The sequence below is a fragment of the Macaca mulatta genome, chromosome 2 (genome assembly GCF_049350105.2).
Source record: "Macaca mulatta isolate MMU2019108-1 chromosome 2, T2T-MMU8v2.0, whole genome shotgun sequence".
NCBI lineage: Eukaryota > Metazoa > Chordata > Mammalia > Primates > Cercopithecidae > Macaca > Macaca mulatta.
This window is the reverse complement of record NC_133407.1, coordinates 8,988,140-9,007,100: the sequence shown is the minus strand read 5'-3', so window position 1 is coordinate 9,007,100 and position 18,961 is coordinate 8,988,140. Positions and strand designations below refer to the sequence as shown.

The 18,961-nt window shown below is 36.5% G+C and overlaps 1 protein-coding gene across 15 annotated transcripts in view; it reads left to right on the top strand.

Annotated features, from left to right (window-relative positions):
* The window catches only part of TP63 (tumor protein p63), a 526,038-nt gene that overhangs the window by 273,448 nt on the left and 233,629 nt on the right, over nucleotides 1–18,961 (top strand). The window lies entirely within an intron of this gene.

Genomic DNA, 18,961 nt, shown 5'->3' with positions numbered 1-18,961 from the left:
TGTATTCTACCTCTGGAAATAAATGTTTCCATCAGAACCCTTACAGGCAGGGGCTTAACTCTGAAAACTTAGAGTTGCCCAGTTTGGAAACTTGGGGTCACTTACTTCAAAAGCTATCCTTTAATTGATTAAAAAACAAACAAACCAACAAAAAAGCCTCAATGCTTTTGCTCCCCCATTTCTGTTGATAACTCAGAAATCTCTCAGTTACCAATTTCTGTTACTGAAATTTGGTGATATGAATCAAGCCCTCCTCCTTGAACTCTCGACACAATCCGATTAATTCATTTCCACTCTACCTATGTGACTGTTTTCCCCCTAACGTGGTGCTTTGACTCATCATCATGTCTTTCCATTTCCGTCCTCCTTTCTTCTCTGCTTTTGCTAGCTTGTCTTAACTGAAGGCTTTTCTTTCTCTGAAAGCATCTACATTGCCCAGGTTCTTTAGCAGAAGCAATGCCTTCTGCACAAACTCCTTTTCATTCAGGTGGACGAGAGAAGAAACTGACATATTTTTTTAGACAACACTGCTGTTTCTGGATCATAGTTGACCCAGGGTTACTCAATAATCTCATGTTTTCTGAAATCCCAACCATCGGAGTAATTTACTGACCTTTATGACAATATACTGACCTTCAGAAAACTCTCCTCTGTTACATGGCTCCTTTTCCTTTTCACTGTAGCATCTGCCATTTCTTTGGGAACTCTATTTCCCTTTTGATTGCCTTCCCACGATGTTGTCTTACAGTCCCTCTGCCTTTTCAGCTTAAGAAGCTCCCATTTCCACTTCAGGTACCAATCCACACAAATGCCCTGGGTTGTTCCTCATTACGTGAAATTATCAGGCCCAAATCATACAGTCTTAATGTGTGATTTTGCTCCTTTCTGGCCACAATCTCCTCTCTCATACCCCTAGCTTGCACCAAGTCCCTTCCCCTCTCTCATACCCCAAGCTTGCACCAAACCTGCTCCCTCTGCACATCCTCACAATCTTTCCTATAAAAATTCATTCCTTTCTTCAAAGTTTTTCTTAATTTCTATTTATTTCATAGTGTATTTTGTGCATATTCACTTACAAGTTTCTGTTCACCTACCAGACCCTCACTACTTAAAGGGAAATGCATAGAATAATACAAAATTTGGTGCCCACATCAGTCCTGCTAAATGAGAATCTGCATTTTATTTATTTTTTTATTATTTCAATAGTTTTTGGGGGAACATGTGGGTTTTGGTTACATGGATGAGTGTTTTAATGCTGATTTCTGGGATTTTGATGTACCCATCACCTAAGCAGTGCACACTGTACCCAAAAGTGAGTAGTCTTTTATCTCTCACTTCCCACCTACTCTTCCCCTTGAGTCCCCAAAGACCATATATCATTCTTATGCCTTTGAGCCTACATAGCTTAGCTCCCTCTTACAGGTAAGAATATACGATATTTGATTTTCCATTCCTGAGTTATTTCTCTTAAAATAATGGTCTCCAATTCCACCCAAGTTGCTGCAAATGCCATTATTTCTTTCCTTTTTGGCTGAGTAGTATCCCATGGTGTATATACACCACATTTTCTTTTTTTTTTTATGGTGAAATGGAACTTTTATATTGGACCATACCTTTTCCCACCCAATTCAGTTTGAGACAGACCAACAGAGGCACTGTAAGAGACTATGGCTGTCTTCCTTAATATTCAGACATCCCAGTTTCCAATAATTTATTATGGACATGTTACCCATGAGTCAGTATAAACCTATTCATATTTAGGAATTAGTTTCCACAAGTATAAAGTTGAATTTCCTTTTATTTATCCTAAAATGCTTACTTTCAAACTTGAAGGGACTTCAATTATTCCATGTAGTTTTCGATAACATTCTTTTATCTTTTCAGACCAGAGTCAAAATATTCGTACAGTATTCATAGTGCAGCACCTTCCACACACCCTTTGGCCACTTGAACTGCCCTTCTTTGGTTCTGTTTCCACTTTCAGATCTTTCTTGAAGTCTAGTAAGCAGAACTGTACTGGGTATTCCAGCTGCAGTTTGGTCTGTCATTGTCGGAATGACTTCTGCTACTCCATGGTCTTCCAGCCAGTCTATTTCTAGGATTGTGTGATCTTATTTTTAATTTTTTTATTTTTTATTATGTGTTTTTTATTTATTATTTATTTTATTTATTTATCTTATTATACTTTAAGTTCTAGGGTATATGTGCACAACATGAGGGTTTGTTATATAAGTATACATGTACCATGTTGGTGTGCTGCACCCATTAACTCGTCATTTACATTAGGTATTTCTCTTAATGCTATCCCTCTCTCCTCCCCCCACCCCATGACAGGCCCCAGTGTGTGATGTTCCCCATCCTGTGTCCAGGTGTTCTCACTGTTCAATTCCTATGAGTGAGAACATGCAGTGTTTGGTTTTCTGTCCTTGAGATAGTTTGCTCAGATTGATGGTTTACAGCTTCATCCATGTCCCTACAAAGGACATGAACTCATCCTTTTTTATGGCTGCATAGTATTCCATGGAATATATACCACATTATCCACTTGTTGGTTGCTGGGCTCTTAAGCGGATTCCATATTTTTGCATTCGTGAATTGTGTTACTATAAACATATGTATACAAGTGTCTTTTTCATATAATGACTTCTTTTCCTTTGGGTGAGGATCTGTATTTTAACAAGAACTCAAAGTGATTTGTGAACACATTCAACTTGAGAAGTATGGATCTCATCCAGTGGTTCCCAAGATGTGATCCCAAGAGTACAACTGTAGCACCTGGGAATAGTATTAGAAATGCAGATTCTCAGGTTCACATGTGTACTATTGAATTTAAAAACCTGAAGTTATAGTTCAACAATCTGTATTTTAACACAGTTATCAGGAGACTCTGATGCACATGTAAGTTTGAGAACCTGACTATACAACTGACAAGGGAAGGGGCTGTCTTGTTAATTTTGGTATTCTCTGTAGGTATAGGGTATGCATTTTACAAATCCATAGGAAGTGACTTAGCAAATGGATGAATGAATGAGTGAAGGATGCTCTTGCTTATCTCACAGATAATGTGTATTTTTTTCAACTCTGATACAACTTTATTTATACTTCACATATGGTATTTAAATTTACTTAAATGACCAAACTTTTAATTATTTCTGAATATACATTATAGCTAACATTGAGTCATGTATATTACAGATTTTCAATAAATGTTTAACTTGAAATAATTCTGTTATACATTTTTCTACTTTTGGTTCCACCCCCAACCAACACACACCTTTCCCTTTCATGACACATTGTTTCAGACCAAGTGAAGGACCTAATATAAGATATAAGGCAGGTGGGAATCGGACCTATTGGAATTTATCTTCTCATAATAACAAAAATAAATCGTAAAAACAAAGTTGAAAATAAAAGTGACAAAAACAAATAAATCTGGTTTGAGACTACATGTAGTTGGTGGCCACACCCATAATTTATTCTTTTATAAAATGCCTTTGGTTGCAATGTTGAATCATGTGAGAACATGTGGAGTGCAAACACTGTTGGAAACCAAAGGCAGCTTGGGGTGAAATAGGCTTTTCCAGTCATAAGAGAATGCCACGATTTTCATTGCTCAAAGCATGCTGCTTAGTTTCAACCAGTGAAATGAAATTGTCAGGCTGGATAACTAATGGTGACTCTTGGCAGCAGTGTTTTGTGGATCCTTTTCATTGAACAGGGACAGACTATAAATAATAGCATTTGTTTAGCACTTTGTCACTTCCAAGAACTCCAACAGCCTTAACAGATAGGCATCAGTGTTCTTTGCCAGCTCACAGGTGGTTAGTTTTTAATACCCAGTAAGGAGGGGTGCTGTAAGTAGATAGCAACACAAATACTGATGAGATCCTTCAGTTCAAGATCTTAGGCTAACAATGACTATTGTGTCATTCTAGACTTTTCTTAATTAGTCATACCCGAAAACAGTAGGTCTTCCCTGATGCGCTAAAATGTCTAAAAGTTATCAATATCTGTGTTAAGGCAATGATTGATTAATAATATCTAAGTTTCGTGATGAGCAGTTAACCAAAGTCACTAAATATGACTCATATTTCAACAACCTACCTCTAAGATGGTCCAGCTCAACAGGTCCTTCTCTGATGCCTTCTTTAGTCACACACAATGATCCAGAAGGTTGACAGAGGATCTGTTGATTATATTTATCTGGAAAGCCATCACAAGCTCTACATGGATTGTTTTTAGGGAGATGGGGTGGTATCTCTCAGGAAGCCTGATATCTCTTTTGTAGTTATGTCATGCTCTAAGACACACAAGCTGCCTGATCATTGTGTATGCAACCCTTACAGGAAGACCAAAGCCAGATTACCAAAGAACATTGTCTTAAAGAAAAGAAATGTAAAACAAGCCTCTACCCTCTTTCTCCCATCCATTGCTATAGAAGTTTCCATGAATAGAAAATTTAGTAATGAAAATCATGAGATTCAAAACAAGTGGACTAAAAAGTATGCATACATTTTAAAGACAATGCTTTTTATTTCACTTGCAATGAAAATGTTGCTTCTTTTGAAAGCAATTGCTTTTAAGAGAGCCTACAATATAGGCTGTATTTCCTTCATAACTAAGGTTAAAGATTTCACATAGAAAGATTAAATAAACTAATTTTAAAAGATTTTACAGTAATATTTTTAAAAGATACATTATTATAACTGGTTACTCCAGTAGAAGTATGTAGGCTCTGTAATTTTTAAGAAAGCATATTTATAAAGAAACCAAAACTAATGAGAAGTAATGGAAGAGGAGGAAAGTCTTTAAATGGCAGTGTGTGCTCCAATACCATGGCCCCATATTTATTGCAACCTGACCCCCTTCCCTTCACACGTTCTCAATTCCTAGTTTCTTATTTATGTTATTTTGTCCATGTAACACACATCACCTTTGAAAATACAATTTAGTTTACTTTTTTTTAAATTATGCTTATTGTTTCTTATCTGTCTCTTCACTCTGGAAAGTAAGCTCCATAGAGGGCAGACAATTGTCTACTTGGTGCCCCAATGCATCCCAAGCACCTGGGCCAGAGCCTGACACACAGAGGTCCTCAGTCAATAACTACTGACTGAATTAATTATGGAGAAATAATTAATAAATAATTCTTAGTCATGTTTACTTATATTGCTTTTACTGACCACTAGGATACAATGTCTTTTAAATGAGTAAAAAACAAGCTTATTGAAAAAAAGAAAGTTTTCTCTCTCATTAGGATAAATGAAGCTTAACAGGATTGAGTAATTAACTCCAAATCGCAAAGCTGGTTAGTGGGAGAACCAAGACTTAATAGCCAGAATGTCACACTCAGAATTCAGTGTTCTTCCTAAATCTTACCATTATCCTGTTTATACATCTAGATACCTTGTTTGCTCAAATCTCTCATAGGTGTTCAGGACTTATCATGTAAAGCCCTTTCACATATAGTATTTGAGCCATAGAACTATTATTAATTTCGTTTTATAGATAAAGAAACTGAAGATTAGAGTGCTAATGACTTGCTGAAGATCACATAGATGCCTAATTAATGGCAATGGCAGGATTAAATTCCTGGAATCTAATCAAATAGTGTTGTTGTTATTACATAGTTCTCTCTTGTTATTGTTGATTTTAAAAATGTACTAAGCACTATCTATGTGCTAAGCCCTATACCAGGCACTAGTTAGCAAAAAGTTATTCATGCTATTATGGAAGTGTATCTACAGTCCATAAAAGAACACAGGATATATTGGGTGGTGGTATGTCTGCATAAAAATGAGGCAAAATAACAGATATATACAGAGAAAACGACAGGGTTGAAAACAATGCTATTCACAATAGCAAAGAAATGGAATCAACATAAATGCTTATCAATGGTAGACTGAATAAAAAAAAAATGCAGTACCTATAAACCATGGAACACTATGCAGGGTAAAAAAGATCATGAGATCATGTTGTTTGCAGGAACATGGATGGAACTGGAGGCTATTATTCTTAGCAAATTGATGCAGGAATAGAAAATCAAATGGCATTATGTTCTACTCGTAAGTGGAAACGAAATGATGAGAACACAGGGACACAGAGAGGGAAACACAGACACTGGAACCTATTGAAGGATAGAGGGTGGGAGGAAGGAGAGGATCAAAAAAATAATAATCAATGGGTAGTAGGCTTATTACCTGGATGATGAAATAATATGTACAGCAGAGCCCTGTGACATGAGTGTGCCTATACAACCAAACTGCACAGGCACCCCCAAACTTAAAATAAAAGTTAAAAAGAAAGGAAAACAGTGCTATATTAACTGGGATGGTATCTAATAAGACCTGTCAGATTAAGAGACTCCACGAATTCAGCTGCATTTTAGAGATCTGAGTGGCTTAGATCTGAGGGGAATGAGGATGGAATTTGGTAGAGAAAGAGCATTCCAGACAAGGAGTGTAAGATCAGAGTGGCTGGAACAGCGTGAACAAGAACAGGGAAATAGGAGAAGAGAGCAACTGGTGAGGAACAGGGATGTGAAGTATAGGGAAAAGTCATGACTAATTTTTTCCAAAGGGTTTTATTGTCTCATATTTTAAAGAATGACTTTGACTCTATGCTGTGTGGGAAATAGATGTATAGACCAAGTTTAGGGGCTATTGTTCCATATAAGAATTTATGGTGCTATGTACTAAGGTGGGGAAGCATGGTAGTATCAAGGACCCATTTCAAAAGTCGACCAATGGAATAGTTGATGTTTATAGAGATTGACCTTACTTAATTCTTGGGTGTCATCCATAGGAGGGTATCTGGTTTTCACAGCTTGGCATTACCTTACTCGAGTGAATACATGTCAATCCAAAGCTGGTTCTCAGCCTAGAGAACTTAGAAGCCTGATATGTCAGCAAAAGATCAATTTCTTGTTTAACAAAACACTCAAAGATTGATATGTGAGAAGGAGAAAACCAATCAATGCATTACCTCTTACAATGAGAAATGTAATTTATCTTGAATAAGCTTCTGTTGATGGATGAGTGATATGGTTTGACTGTGTCACCATCCAAATCTCATCTTGAGTTGTAGTTCCCATAATCCCCATGTGTTGTGAGATGAACCGGGTGGAGAAAATTGAATCGTGGGGGCAGTTTCTCGCATCTTGTTCTCATCATAGTGAGTTAGTTCTCATGAGATCTGATGGTTTTATAAGGGGCATCCCACTTCACTGGACACTCATTCTCCTTCCTGTCACCATGTGAAAAAGGATGTGTTTGCTTCCCATTCTGCCATGATTGTAAGTATCCAAAGGCCTCACCAGCCATGCTGAACTGTGAGTCGATTAAAACTATTTCCTTTATAAATTACCAAATCTCAGGTGTGTCTTTATTAGCAATGTGTGAATAGACAAATACATTAAATTGAAACCAGGAGTGGCATGCTGCTATTAGGATAGCCAAAAATGTGGAAGCAACTTTGGAACTGGGTAACAGGCAGAGGTTGGAACAGTTTGGAGAACTCAGAAGAAGACAGGAAAATGGGGGAAAGTTTGGAACTTCCTAGAGACTTGGAGGCCTCAGAAGACAGGAAAATGTGGGAAAGTTTGGAATTTTCTGGAAACTTGTTGAATGGCTTTGACCAAAATGCTGATAGTGATATGGACAGTGAAGTCCAGGCTGAGGTGCTCTTAGATGGAGATGAGGAACTTGTTAGGAACTGTAATAAAGGTGACTCTTGCTTTGCTTCAGCAAAGAGACTGGCAGCATTTTGCCCTGCCCTAGAGATCTGTGTAACATTGAATTTGAGAGAGATGATTTAGGGTATCAGGCAGAAGAAATTTCTAACTGGCAAAGTGTCCAAGAGAAAGCAGAACATAAAAGTTTGGAAAAGTTGCAGCCTAATGATGTAATAGAAAAGAAAAATGCGGCAAAGCCAGGTGCAGTGGCTCACACCTGTAATCCCAGCACTTTGGGAGGCCAAGGCAGGCGGATCGCTTGAGGTCAGGAGTTCAAGACAAGCCTGGCCAACATGGTGAAATCAAATCTCTTCTAAAAATACAAAATTTAGCTGGGCATGGTGGCAGAAGCTTGTAATCTCAGCTACTTAGGAGGCTGAAGCAGGAGAATCGCTTGAACCCAGGAGGCAGAGGTTGCAGTGAGCCGAGATCATGCCACTGCATTTCAGCCTGGGCAACAGAGTGAGATTCCATCTCCAAAAAAAAAAAAAAAAAAGTGAAGAAAAGAAAAACCCATTTTGGGGGGAGAAATTCAAGCCCAAGCTGGCTGCGGAAATTTGTACAAGTAATGAGGAGCCAAATGTTAATCACTGAAACAATGGAGAAAATGTCTCCAGGGCATGCAGAGACCTTCAGAGCAGCCCCTTGCATCATGGGCTGGGAGGCCTAGAAGAGGAAAATGGTTTCCTGGGCTGGGCCCAGGACTTCCCTGCTCTGTGCAGCCTCAGGACATAGTGCTCTGCGTCCCAGGTCCCAGACGCTTCAGCTCTAGCCGTGGCTAAAAGGGGAAAAGGTACAGCTAAGGCTATTGCTTCAGAGGGTGCAAGCCCCAAGCTTTGGCAGCTTCCATATGGTGTTGGTCCCGTTGGTGCACAGAAGATGAGAATTAGGGTTTGGGAACCTCCATCTAGATTTAAGAGGATGTATGGAAATGCCTGGATGTCCAAGCAGAAGTTTGCTGCAGAGGTAGAGCCTCATGGAGAACCTCTGGCAGTGTGGAAGGGAAATGTGGGGTTGGAACCCCCACACAACATCTTCACTGGGCCACTGCCTGGTGGAGCTGTGAGAAGAGGACCACAATGGTAGATCTACCTACAGCTTGCATAGCTCACCTGGAAAAACCACACACACTCAACCCCAGCCACAAAGGCAGCCAGGAGGGGGGCTGTACCCTGCAAAGCCACAGGGTGGAGCTGCCCAAATCCATGGCAACCCACTTCTTGTATTAGCATGCCCTGGATGTGAGATATAAAGTCAAGGAGCTCATTTTGGAACTTTCAGATTTAAGGACCGGCCTATTGGATTTTAAACTTGCATGGGGCCTATAGTGCCAATGTTTTGACCAATTTCTACCATTTGAAATGGGTGTATATATCCAATGCCTGTACCCTTATTGTATCTAGGAAGTAACTAGCTTTCTTTTGATTTTACAGGCTCATAGACAGAAGGGACTTGCTTTGTCTCAGATGAGACTTTGGGCTTGGACTTTTGGGTTAATGCTAGAATGAGTTAAGACTTTGGGGGACTGTTGAAAAGTCATGATTGTGTTTTGAATTATAAGGACATGAGATTTTGGAGGGACACAGTGTAGAATGATATGGTTTGGCTGTGTCCCTACTGAAATGTCATCTTGAATTTTAGTTCCCATAATCACCATGTGTCATGGGAGGGATCAGGTGGAGATAATTGAATCATGGGGGCAGTTTCCCCCATCCTGTTCTCATGATATTGAGTTCGTTTTCATGAGATCTGATGGTTTTATGAGGGATTTGCCACTTTGCTGGGCACTCATTCTTCTTCCTGTCACTATGTGAAGAAGGATATGTTTGCTTCTCCTACTGCCATGACTGTAAGTTTCCTGAGGCCTCTGAGCCATGTGGAAATGTGAGTCAATTAAACCTCTTTCCTTTATAAATTATTCAGTTTCAGGCATGTCTTTATTAGCAGTGTGATAATGGACTAATATAATCAGCATGTTCTTTTTCTATAGACATAGAGGACAGCAAATTAGGTCCAGAATGTTGCCAGACAAATATGGCATAGTAGAAAATAGAAAATAAATGGAAAATTTAATAGCATAATTCATCCATCTACCTATGGCTAATGCCATAAAGATATACCTATTAAAAGGACCATATAGTTACTCACATTCTTGGTCCAGAACATACATATGCCAGGACAGAGTGGGAGAACCTAGAGTCAAGATACCTCTTTCTCTCTTGTGGTTTCTCCACCCTGACCGAAGACCAAAACATCCTCCAACAGGCTGACTCGCACATTTCTACTTTAGATATGTTAATATATTTGATAGGTTCACTCTATTTTTAACCTGAAATAGGTCTGTCTGTTTGATGACTTTGTCAATCAGATCCAGTGTATGTATATTTTTCACTCATGAGGACAGTTGATCTTATTTCTGAGTTTCTATGTTGTAACCCTTATATGTCACTATTATAAACTATATTATATAATTTTCCTAGATTTCTACTAAGTAGACTTATCTGCTAAATTCAGCTGGTTGTACCAAAACAAGTGCAGTTTCTTTTCAAATTTTAGTACCTGGCTTTGTTTTTTTTTTTTTTTTTTTAAATCACTGTACTCAGACTAATCTTCCTAATGTGTCAGTTGAGTCAACCTAAAACTAAGCCTTTGTGAATATATGGCACTCAATCTTTCATAAACTGCAATTGTTAACCAAAGATTCATTGAGTATTTAATTTTCTTAAAGCTTTTGTCACAAACCATGTTTAACTTATAATAAAGGTGCTTGTCTAGTTTTCCATAATCTTTATATTTTTAAGGGATTAAATCTAAACAGAGTTCTTACTGTTTGTTATTTTAGCACCAAAACAGTGTTAGAGAGAAGCATCTTAAGTCTTTCATGGGGTCCTAAGTACTTAGGGGAGAAATAGTTGAATTTCAATTCATCTTCACTATGGCTGAAGAGATTTAAAGATTCAAATAATGACTAGAACCTCTCTCTTCATGCATTTATGTTATTTACAGTAAATACTGTATACCTAGTCTCCCATTTATTTGTGAGACAACTTTGTACTTAATAGCTAAAGCTGAGAAAGCATGTATCTCATTTGCCGACAAAACCAGTTGAAGTATCTCACTAAACATGTGAAATAAACATTTGAGTAAAAGAATCTTAATACCAAGCCTTTTGTTAAAAAAAGAAAAATTGCAATCATTACAAATAATCAAAATGGCAGGAATTGTGGCAGAATGAAAACATATATAGATTATTAAACTGAAATGTATGTGAAAAAATCCATTTTCCTCCACATGCTATAGGACAAGAAAACCGGTTTGGTTTTAGATTAACTAATTATTTTGCTTGCTGGCTTTGATATTAGAACTAAAGAATCTCATGTTACTATTTAGGAATTTTACTAAAGAGTAAAAAATAAACAATTTTTTGATGTTATACTTTTATTATTGCATAAATTAATTTTAAGAAGTACTTTTTAATGGAATATTTGTGGGAGAGATATATTACCAACGTTTACCTTAGGATAGCCTGGGGTTTTCAGATATGCTAATGTTATAATGGCTTTTTATAAAAATATATTTTAAAACCCTAAAAAATGATCAATGGAATATGCAAGCTGAAAAAACCAATTAATTACAACGTCCTTTTATATATGTATGAATGATCCAGTTATGTAGAAATTTTTGTGTGTGCTGAGTTTCACTCAGATTTCAGCATAAAATCGCCTGGCTCAACTATTTTGCCATGTCATTTTATTTTCCATTGTAACATGCCCTCAATGTAATGTCTTGTTCAACGTGTTGAGCTGGAAGGCATTTTAATTGGGTTAGAGGAGAGAAGCCAAATTTTAGGTTTTGCATTCCACTGAGAACACCTGGATGGAAATATCATGGAACAGTTCTTGAACTATATAGGACTCTGCAGTGACTACTGCAGTGCTGTTAAGTATTGATCATCAGCTAGAAAGAAATGCCATAGTTAATCTCTTTATGGACTCACAGAATTTGGGAGAATAAAAGGAAGACTAGAGATAATTTTTAGCTATTTTTAGTCTATTGGAACACAATGTAAATGAAAAGTGAGATATCTGCTTCAATAAAAGTTTTTAAAAATTATTTAGGGAGACTTCTCGTTTAGCCCTAAAATGCAAGGATCTTGGAGATTGTCACTCCTCTTACAACAACAAAAAGCTGCACAAATCAACAACTTATTTTGGACCCACCAGAAAACAGAGATTGTAGGACAAATGACCACAAACAAATCTGGAGAGCAGGCATGGTGGCTTACGTCAGTAATCCCAGCACTTTGGGAGGCCGAGGTGGGTAAATCACCTGAGGTCAGGAGTTCGAGGCCAGCCTGGCCAACATGGCAAAACCCCATCTCTACTAAAAATACAAAAATTAGCTGGACATGGTGGCACATGCCTGTAGTCCTGGCTACTTGGGAGGTGAGGAAAGAGAATTGCTTGAACCCAGGAGGCGGAGGTTGCAGTGAGCCGGGATCATGTCACTGGACTCCAGTCTGGGTGACAGAGTGAAACTCTGTCTCAAAAAAAAAAAAGAAAAAAGAAAATAAATCTGGAGAGACAGATGCACACAGAGAAACTGCTTAGCTAGAACAGAAGCCATAAAGTGGTAAGAACACTTAACTGGTAAATTTGATAAATTGTTTGAGGCTGTGTAGACTATCTATCTTAAGAGAAACCCCTTGGTGCTTCAGTCTTAGGAAAAAAACAATACATTGTTGGGCTTTTCTGTCATTAACTTATCAGGTTCTCACTGTAGGGATCTCAGTACGAGGGAAGAGGAAGTGGAACTTCTGTGAAATATACACAGAATTTTTTCATAACCCCATAAGTGACCTATTCTCCATAAGAAAAGACATTGACAGGGACTCATTGATTTTGGGAGAAGGAAATTCTTCCCAACTCTGACTTATCCAGGTTTAATGCCTGAGTAAGAAAGAAAAATAACATAATCAAGATTGTATAATAATTGAAGAATAAACAAACATAAAATAAAATATTTACTTTTTTATTCTTAATTGGCCCGAAAGAAAACTGTTTAAAACAATAGTAAGTAACAATGTATTAGATGATTAAAGCATATAGCAGAGTGAAATGAATTACATCAATATCTCATGGGATGAGAGAAGAATTAGGAGTTCTCTATTATAAGACAACGTGTACTACACATAAGATAGTGTAGTGTTATTTGGAGACACACTTAGATTAGTTAAAAGTGCATATTTCAACTCTAGGGCAATCACTGAAAGAATGTTTAATTGTAATTTTTACATAAATAGAGGAGACAAAATGGTCTTATATAATATGCTTAGTTAAAACCAAAGAAGGCATAAGGATATGTATAGGAGGTTGGGAACAAAGAACATATGAAATGAATAAAAAGAGTTTCAAACATGGTAAGTACTAATCTACCTCAATCAATCATCACATTAAATGTGAATGGTTTAAACATACCAATTAAAAGACAGAGATTGTCACGATAGAATAGTAAAAAGAAAAGCTCAAATATAAGTTGTCTGTAAAAAACCCACTTTAAATATAAGGACACAGATATTTTAAAGGTAAAGAGATAGAATATATATGCCATGTTAACACTAATTTTAAAAACAATATAGAATAGCTATATTCATAAGGGACAGAAAACAGATTTCCAAAGTCTGAGGTGCACGTAATAACAACAAGGTTAATTCTCCAAGAATACATAGCAGTACTAAATGTGTATGCACCTAACAACATATCACCAAAATGTATGTCTCCAAAACGGAAAGAACTGAAAGGGAAAATAGACAACTTTATTATTAGGGTTTGAAATTTTAACACCAAAAATTGGAAGCAACCAAGATGTTCTTCAACAAGTGAGTGAATAAATAAACTGCAATGCATTCCATTCATACGATGGAATATTACTCAGCAAAAAGAAAAAAAAAAGAAAAAATATTATGAAGCATGCAAAAAAAGACAAGAATCTCAAATGCATATTGCTAAGGGGAAGAAGCCAATCTGAGAAGTCTTCATACTGTATGATTGTGATTTTACGACATGCTATAAAAGGTAAAACTATAGAGAGAAGAAAAAGATTACATGTTACTAGGGGTTTGGTGTTAGGGGAAAAATATTTAATAGAAGGTACATAGGAGATTTATTTTTTGGGCAATGAAACTATTCTGTATGATACTGCAGTGATGCATACGTGATATTATGAATTTGTCAAAACCAAGAGACCATTATGGAATAAAAAATGAACCTCAATGTATATAAATTTTGTGAAAATTTGGAGATCAAGGATTCTCCAGTGGAAGGCAGAATGTAGTAAAACAATTTTACTATATTACACATTAGTGAAACAACCTCACTGAAGGAGATAAGAAAGGTGCTGAGCTAAGTAACTTTAGAAATAGAGACTATAAAATGAAGACAAAAGAACTAGACATAAAAATCGTACTCTCACTGATGAAGCTTTTACCTATGGAGATACAATTTAACAATATTGCAACAACAAATGTATACTGGAATTGAACAATTAAACAAATGGATGGTACAGGGTAAGAACCATATTTCTCAATATTGGAGTAGGAAGTTACAACAGATAAGCAATGAGAGAAAATGAGAGTGATTCATGTGGTAATGGATTAGAGTTAGAGATGTTAATGTGAATTTATATATATTTACCTTATATTAGATATGGATGGTTATATATAGAAATATCAATATGTGTATGTTCAAGGATTAGTATACTTTCATAATTCCTTGCTCAACCAACTGGTGGCCTCGGAGGAGTGACGTCCCAGGAGCAAAGGGCATATTCCTTGATTCTAGGACTGGTATAGAAGCAAGGACACCCAAGTAGTTACAAGCACACTTTCATCTAGAATTTGATTTCTAATACCAGCCTCTTGTATCTGTTCCTACTATGGGAGCTTCTTGGAAAAGTGGCAATTCTCAAACTAGGGTAAGACATATACAAGATAAAACTGATGCATCTTGTGTTTTCAAAAAGTAAAGCTTTTCTAACAACAGAAACAATCCACAGAACATAATAATGGGGATACGTTGATGGTACAAAGGCACCAGCTGAAGAGCTCCTGAAGCACAAAAAGGGAACGATTTCAGTAACAAAATTAATAAAGTAGTATTGGGTTGTAATACAAAATATTAAATGAATATTCATGAGTCCACACTAATGTGAATAAATTATTGAGTAAGTAAATTAATATAGGAGAATAGAAACACTTGCACAAAGGGATTTCAAATAATTTTTGTAGATATTCTGCCCTCAAGGAGGTGAAGCACTCACTCCTTAAGTACAGGCTGCACGAAGTGACTTCCAACCAAAAAGTACAGCATGCAAAGGGGAAAAAAGAACTTAAAAGTGAGAAACTTTGCAAACACTCCTCAGACAGGTGATCAAGAAAAGTATCAGCAGTGATAATTCAAATAGATAGTGTGTAGCCTTAACAAGATGTAATAAAAATGCTTTCCCCCCAACCCCGGTTTTTCTTTTAAAAATCTATAGCCCTAAGTCTAATCATGAGAAGACATTAGACAACTTTCAGTTAAGGGGCATTCTACAAAATATATGACTAGTGCTCCTCAGATTTTTAAATGTCATCAAAACAGAAAATTTGAAAAACTGTTGTAACGAAGAGCCAAATGAGGCGTGATGAATAAACGTAATGTGGTATCCTGTTTAATTGTTCAATTCCAGTATACATTTGTTGTTGCAATATTGTTAAATTGTGTCCCCATAGGTAAAAGCTTTGTAGAAGAAAAAGGAGATAAGCACAACTAAGGAAATTTGAATAAATTATGGGACTTTAGCCCATCTAACTCAGTTGGCAGAGAATGAGACTCTTCAGTTACGGACTTTGATAATAATGTATCGGTATTGGTTCATTAACTGTGTCAAATGTGCATACTAATATATGATGTTAATAATAGGGAAACTGGGGTCAGGGTAAAGGGAAACTGTCCTATCTTTCAATTGTTCTGTAATATAATGCTATTCTAAAATAAATGTTTATTAACTTATTTATTCATTTATTTTTAATTATTTCAACTTCTATTTTAGATTCATGGGGTACATGTGTGGTTGTGTTGTATGAATATATTGCATGATGCTGATGTCTGGGTTATGATTGATTCCGTCACCCAGGTAGTGAGCATAGTACCCGATAGTTCATTTTTCAACCCTTGCCCCATCTCTCCTTCCCCACTCTAGTAGTCAACAGTGTCTACTGTTGCCATCTTTATATCCCTGTATACCCAATGATTAGCTCCCACTTATACATGACAGTATGCAGTATTTTGTTTTCTGTCCTGCATAATTCACTTAGGATAATGGCCTCCAGCTGCATTTATGTTGCTGCAAAGAAGACGTTTTCATTCTCTTTTATGGCTAGGTAGTATTCCATGTTGTATATGTACCATATTTTCTTTATCTAATCCACCATAAATGGGCACCTCAGATGGGCACCTTGATTGATTCTGTGCCTTTGCTACTGTGAAGAGTGCTGAGATGGACATATGAGTGCATGTGTCTTTTTAATAAAATATTGTTTTTCTTTTGTGTATGTACTCAGTAATGGAATTGCTGGGTCAAATGGTAGTTTTGTTTTAAGTTCTTTGAGGAATCTCCAAATTGCTTTGCACAGTGGCTGAACGAATTTACATTCCCACCAACAGTGTATAAGCATTCCTTTTAGTAGGTAGCATTTGTTACTTTTTGGCTTTTTAGTAATAGCAATTTTAAATTGTATGAGATGGTATCTCATTGTGGTTTTGACTTGCATTTTCCTGATGGTTAGTGAAGGTAAGCATTTTTTGTTTCATATGTTTGTTGGCCACTTGTATGTCTTCTTTTGAGAAGTTTCTGTTTACATCTTTTGACTATTTTTAATGGATTTGTTGGTTTTGGCTTTTCCAATTGTTTAAGTTCCTTTAGATTCTAGATATTAGATCTTTGTCATATACATAGTCTGTGAATATTTTCTCCCATTGTGTAGGTTGTCTGATTACTCTGTTGATAATTCCTTTTGCTTCACAGAATCTCTTTAGTGTAATTAGGTCCCACTTGTCAATTTTTGTTTTTGTTGCAATTGCTTTTGAGGACTTAGTCAGAAATACTTTCCTAAGGCTGATGTCCAGAAAGATGTTTCTAAGTTTTCTTCTAGGATTCTTATAGTTCGCAATCTTAAATTTAAATCTTTAATCCGTCTTAATATTTGTTTATGATGAAAGGTAGGGGGTCCAGTTTCATTCTTCAGTGTATTGGTTAGCCAGCTGTCCCAGCACCATTGATTGAATATGGAGTCCTTTCTGCATGCTTATTTTTGTTGACTTTGTCAAAGATCATATGGCTATAGGTGTATAGTTAGATGTCTGGGTTCTCTATTCTGTTCCGTGAGTGTATGTGTCTGTTTTTGTACCAGTACCATGGTGTTTTTGTTACTGTAGCATGCTGTTTTGGTCACTCTAGCCTATAGTTTAAAGTTGGGTAATGTGATGCCTCCAGCTTTGTTCTTTTGCTTAGGATTACTTTGAACGTTCAGGCTCTTTTTTTTTGGTCCATGTGAATTTTGTAATTTTTTTTCTAGTTCTGTGAAAAATGACTTTGGTAGTTTGATAGGGATAATGTTGAATCTGTAGATTGCTCTGGGCATTATAGCTATTATACCAATATTTAGTCTTCCAATCCATGAGCATGGAATGTTTTTTTCATTTGTTTGTGTCATCTATGATTTCCTTTAACTGTTTTGTAGTTCTTTTAGAGATCTTTCACCTTCGATGTTAGATGTAGTCCTAGGCATTTTTGTGTTGTTCCTATTGTAAATGGGATTGCATTCTTGATTTGGGTCTCAGCTTCAACATTATTGGTGTATAGAAATGCTACTGATAGCATTTCTATCAGTATAACTATACATTTATTTTGTATCCTGAAACTTTACTGACATCATTTATCAGTTCTCAAAGCCTTTTGGTGGAGTCATTAGGGTTTTCTAGGTGTAAAATCGTATCAGCAAAGAGAGACTTTGACTTCTTCCTTTTCTATTTGGGCGCCTTTTATTTCTTTCTCTTGCCTAATTGCTCTTGCTGGGACTGCCAGTATTATGTTAAATAGAAGTAGTGAGAGTAAGCATCCTTGTCTTCTTCTAGTTCGCCAGGAAAATGCTTCCAGTTTTTGCCCATTCAATATGATGTAGGCTGTAGGTGTGTCATAGATCACTCTTATTATTTTGAGGTATATTCCTTTGATGCCTCATTTCTTGAGGGATTTTATCATGAAGGGGTGTTGGATTTTATCTAAATCTTTTTCTACATCTATTGAGATGATCATGGGGTTTTTGTTTTTAATTCTGTTTATGTGTTAAATCACATTTAGTTGATTTGTATATGTTGAACCCAGCATGCATCCCAGAAATGAAGCCTACTCAATCATGGCGAATTCACTTTTTGATGCGCTGCTGGATTTAGTTTGTTAGTGTTTCGTTTAGAATTTTTGTGTCTATGTTCATCAGAAATATTAGCCTTTAGTTTTCTTTTTTCATCTTGCCTTTGCAAGCTTTTGGTATCAGGGTGATGCTGGCTTCATAGAATTAGTTAGGGACGAGTCCCTCATACTTGGTTTTTTAAAATAGTTTAGATAGAATTGGTACCTTGCCCTCTTTGTATGTCTGGTAGAATTTGGCTGTGAATTGATGTAGTCTGAGGCTTTTTTGGTTGGTAGGATTTTTAATGCCAATTCAATTTCAGAACTCCATATTGGCCACTTCAGGGTTCCAATTTCTTCCTGCTTCATTCCTGAGAGGTTGTGTTTCTAGAAATTTACCCATTTCCTCTAGATTTTCTAGTTTGTGTGAATAGATATGTTTATAATGTCTTTGAGAATATTTTATATGTCTTTGGATTGGTTGTAATGCCACCATTGTATTTTTGATTGTGCTTATTTTGATCTTCTCTCTTTTTTCTTTGTTAATCTAGTTAGAGTCTATCAATATCGTTTATCCTTTCAAAAAACAATTTTTGGTTTTGTTGCTTCTGTGGGTGAATTTGGGGGTCTCAAGTTTCCTAAGCTCTGCTCTGATTTTAGTCATTTCTTTTCTTGTACTAATTTTGGGTTTAGTTTGTTTTTGTTTTTATAGTTCCTTTCGGTGTGATGTTAGATCATTAGTTTGAGGTCTTTCTAACTTTTTGAGGTAAGTGTTTGCAC